Genomic DNA, 5,341 nt, shown 5'->3' on the forward strand with positions numbered 1-5,341 from the left:
GGGCGGTCAGCCGCGGGAGCATCCGGGACCGTCTTCTCGCGAGGCCTCAGCCGCCGACGCGAACTAGACGGGAGGGGCGCAGCGCCCATGCGCAGAAGGCCCGGAGCGAGTCCCGCGTCCGCCTCCACGGCGCACGCCGTTTCCCAGATCCCTGACGCCACGTCGCTGGAAATCAGCCTTCAGACTTGGGGGACGTTGGGCTGAACTGTTCGATAAGGTAAAAGCAGGAGACATACTGATAGTACAGTATTCGTTGTTATTCCGAAATAATTTTAAGTATCTAAATACATACCTATTTCATTAATTATATTTCCCTGATGGATTGGCTCTCCTAGCAGTTCCTTGTTTTGCTGAATGCACTTGCAGAATTTCTTCCAGAGACAGTCTGTGTTCCGTTTACATCCGTTTACATTGTAACATATCTTAAATAGTAGTCGGCTCTCTCTCATTTCGTTCTTTGTCCTTCTGGACGTTCACTGATGAGAAAACATACTCAATTTCGCATTATGAGTGGTTATCCTGGCATGAAGTTAACACTGGGAATTGCTCTTCAAATTTTGATTTGTTGAAATACATAATACCATCTTTCATGGCATAACTTGCCTTTCCCATTCTTCAGAATTACGTTGGATCTCTTGATTAGTGACTTTTAAAGAAGTTGTTCACTGACAAAAAGAGAACTTTTTTTTTTTTTGTCAATTTTTCCCTTCCTCTTTGACCTTACACATGATAATTCACTTGGTCCCATGCTGGAAAAGCATTTAGTAACATTTATTTAAAAAAAAAAAACATTCTACAAGAGATGGAACTCATTTCAAAAGACAGTGATGGAACGTACAATAATGATTATCCACAAGTCAATTTATTTTCCTGTTTATAAGTAAGTTTTTCCCTTTTAAGAACAAGCTTGGCACTTATGATGATTTCATCAGTTCTTCCTTTGATGCTTTCAAGTTCCCTTTGAACACTGGAATATTTAATAATTCTTTTTGTTTTTCTTTCAATTTCCAAAATCATGTTGCTAAAAAGAAATGAGCAAATTAGCTTCACTCAATGGATTATTTAAAAAGACAACAAGAAAAAATAAAGTCAACAAGAATATTGGGACCTTTCCTTGAGAACTGAAATATGATTTCAGTGCTTTATATAAACAGAACTCTCTCAACTGTGTTTGTTAAAGAGAACCAATGGGGTTCTGAATGCAAGAGAAGTGAAAAATACTGAATGCCAAGAAAAGTCACATAAATCCTTTTGTCTCTCAACCCAAACAGCATAAATTCGAAGGGAACAATTTCATGACAATTATTTCAACCTGTATAGAAAGAATATCAAAAGCTATTCGAACAGCAGGTATTATAAGCAGGACAGCCAACATCTTCCGTAGAATCATTCATGCTTTGTTTCAACTTGGAATAAACATGTCTGCAACTTTATGCAAACATCCACCAAAATTTGTATTAACTTCCACCAAAAGCAGCACAGAAGCAAAGGGAAAATATTTGTTTTCTGCATTGTAATTACTTGAATCCATGGCTATGCTGAAAAAAGGTGGGGCATTTAGATCATTGATAATCTCTGTAATCATAAATGGAGCTACTATTTTTGTGGGTGATGATTTCATCCTGGCACCTGATATTCTGATTGCAACTTCAGAATCAGAAAAACACTTCTGTCAGCAGTACGTTCAAACAATCTATTTGAGTTGAGAGACTGATGATGATATAAAGCATACAGGGTACTCACAACTTCTGCTGAAATTACTATCTCAATCTGAATTCCTCATAATAGTAAATTTATTTTGTCACTTTCTGTAGTACTAGTTGAGGAAATAATACATCTCTTATGTTTAGCTGTTAGTATATGCTGGTTTATACCGACTACTATTTTTGCATATGGGACAAAAAGCTTCAAAGGGAACTTTTCCTTGCTTAATAAATGTCCACTTTTCAGAAAATTCATCACACAATTTACACTTGCATTTTGGCATTTTAGGATTCAAATTTATGCAGATAAAAACAGATAATAGCAACCACTGCAAAAATTGAAATGATTGATAATCTCATGACTGCATTAGTGTGTCTGTCACAAGTTGGAACTCATAACTGATCACAAACGGGTTGAATCATTGAAAGCACTGCAAACTTGCAAACTAAAAATAAATTGAAGTAGTGTTACCATTTAAGTGGATGGAGACAGCTGTCCTTAGAAGGCCTACTTGTAAGGCTGGCCTGTGGCTAGTATCTGGGAACTTGAGTTTGGAAAGGCTTGGGGGCTTGGACTCCTGAAGTGTTCCTACCAGTCTACCTGATAAGAGTGGCTTACTGTGCCTAAATTTCTTTGTGCAAACAATATGGTTTATGCTGAACACGTACTTCTGAGAATCTGGAATTTTAGTATGTGCCAGGCAGAAGGTGCCTACATAACCAGCCCCCCATAAAAACCAGGAGCACAGAGATTCTAATGAGCTTACGTGGTAGACAACATTCCACATGTGCTATCACAGTTCATTGCTGGAGTTGTTAAACACATTCTATGTGACTCCACAGGGAGAGAACCCTTGGAAGCTTATGTCTGGTTTCCTCTGGACATTGCCCCAAGAGCCTTTCCCCTTGATGATTTTGCTGGAATAAATTTTAGGTATGAGTAGGACTATATGCTGAGTCCTGTAAAACTTCCTAGCAAATCACTGAACCCAAGGATGGCCTTGGGGATCTCCAAAACCATTGACATCCGAAGCGGGATTATCTAGAACAGAATAGCACTGACTGACTGAAATATGGCTAAATTATTGTATTATCAAGGAAAAAACAGCTGGACAGTAAAGCCAAAAACAAACAAGCAAACAAACAGATTTTATTCGGGACTATTGCGTTAGGGAAAAAGGGATCTCAGTATACAACCAGGCTCAATTCTAAATACAGCATGGGCAGTAGGAATTTATAGTCAAGCAGCAGAGTGGGGGTCTGTGGATGGAAAATTACCAAGAGGAAACATCAGGGTTAAGGAGGACTTAGGCTAAACCAACCTAACAAGAATCTTGCTAAAGACAGGCCAAGATGATCAGACATCACCTGGAGGATGGTAGAGGACGAAAAACTGAGCAGATATCCAGAGTGATCAGCTATGGAGAATGAAGGATTCTAGTTAAACTGATTGCCAATAAAGCTACCCACACAGTGGAAATCAGAAATTGCCGGACTTGTCATTTGGTCTCCAATTGCCTGTACCCTACCTTACATGCTTACTCTGCTGATATATTCAATTTCAGCCAACTCCAACTCACAACACCATTGCCCCAGGGTTGCCTTCAATTATATGCCCCACTAGTTTTCCATCCCAGTTGCTCAAGGAGTAAGTTAGAAGTCCATTTAGGGGTCCATTTGCTGGACCAGCATTTGAAGAGGAATTATTTGAGAAGACAATTACATCTCTCAGTATACTATCCATCCAGAACATGTCAGGGACATGGAAGTCCTATTGAATGCCTTTTCCAAGAGTCCAGAATTGTGTATTTTGAGAAGTAAAATGTGTGCTTTGGTTACTACTAGTAATGTCTTGTACTTTGAAGGGAAAGAGGAATGTCCTGGCAAATCCTTGTATCATAGCGTTAGTATGTATAGAGACGTATGATTTTTTTAAGGTTTATTTATTTATTTTGGGGAGGGGCAGAAGGAGAGGGAGAGAGTCTTAAGCCGACTCCACATTGACTGTAGAGCCCAGTGTGGGGCTCAATCTCACACCCTTGAGATCAAGACCTGACCCCAAACCAAGAGTCAGGCACTTAAGACTACACCTCTCAGGGAGCCTGAGATGTAGGATTTTGATTTATATTTTTTTAATTTATATTTATATTTTGAATATCCGGGGGCAGGAGATTTCCAGAGTTCTTTACTTTGATGGGGTTAACTCTTAAGCAATGTCTCAGTAGTTCATAATAAATGTGAAGATGGGACCATTTTTTGGCAAAAGCATCCAGTGCTAAAATGACTACCTGAAGTTTGGCCAAATTTGTTGACCTTGGGGTCTCATCCTTTATCAAAGACTTCCTGACTAAGGGATGGAAACAGCAATATCCCACTGAGTTATATTATTTTTATGATGAATGGTAGTGCCAACAAACTCCTATTGCTATTCATTTGGCTAATCCCAAGGGACTCTCTAGGCAGCTCAGGGGTCTTGAGGAGAGGTGGCCTCTTCTAGCACCATGGCATCTGGCAATGGATTGGGGACAGGGGAGGCCACTGCGGGTGGATTATGCCAGAGATCCCAGGTTTGGCTCCATCTTGTATTAAAGAGGCATTGGTAGCTAGTGAAGTTTGTGAGGTCTTGTTTCCATGACCCAAGTATAATGGGCATCTGGGTGTGGAGGGCCATAGGCTTAGGGTCTGTGAGAGCCTTTATCTCTGAGATACCCCAGGATATAGCCAGTAATTTGTTGTTCTAATGGTGTATAGCATGAAGCTAAAAGGTGCAGTCTCTTCCATCAGAAGCTCTTGGGCAACTTAACTTATGTCCATGATAAGTGGTCCAGAGACTCTAGGAGGCATGAGATGAGGCTGTCAAAGTCTCTTTAGTGAAGGAGTTTCTGAGAGCATTCACAAGAGTGCCGTTGATTTCAATATGGACAGATTTTAGAGTTTTTTGGCTGGAAAGAGCCCCACTGGAAGTGAGTTGATTTGTAAGAAGCAGCAGCAGTGAGAGGAAGCAAAATTTATAGATGATGACTATGTCATCACTAGAACCCCCCAAAAGACTAAAAGATACTGGATTTGTATGTCTTTAATGAGTGTGTCAAAAGAATCTCCTTGTAGGAGGATGTCATCAGTGTCATGTCAGACCTGTGCTGCAATGTCAGCCACCTGGAGAAAGGGTGAAGCAGTTAATATCTTGTCTGCAAAGACTGAGCACAATGGCAGAACCACTCAAGTATGCTGTGAGTGGTCTGAAAAAGGTGTGTTGTGTCCCTTGGGAACTGAAGGCAAACTGCAACTGAGAAACTATTAAAATAGGCACTGAATAGAACATGCTGGCCAAGTCTACAAGAGCAAACTATTAGCTGCTGATTGGATAGAATCAGTAATTTTAACAATATTGGATAGTAAGTGTGAGGGCTGTTATGGACTGAATATTTGTGTCCCACAAAACATGTATATTGAAGACCTAATCCATAGTGTGGCTATATTTGAAGAAATAAGTAATTAAAGTTAAATGAGGTCATAACGGTAGGGTCCTGATCCAATAAAATTAGTGACCTTATAAGAAGAGAGACCAGACAGTGAGCTTTCTCTTTTTCTGTCCACATGCCAACACCCAAGAAAGCCATGAAAGGACACAACAGGAA

Source organism: Eumetopias jubatus, unplaced genomic scaffold (genome assembly GCF_037043125.1).
Source record: "Eumetopias jubatus isolate StellerSeaLion01/CBP00866 unplaced genomic scaffold, mEumJub1_p1.0 scaffold_17, whole genome shotgun sequence".
Taxonomy (NCBI): domain Eukaryota; kingdom Metazoa; phylum Chordata; class Mammalia; order Carnivora; family Otariidae; genus Eumetopias; species Eumetopias jubatus.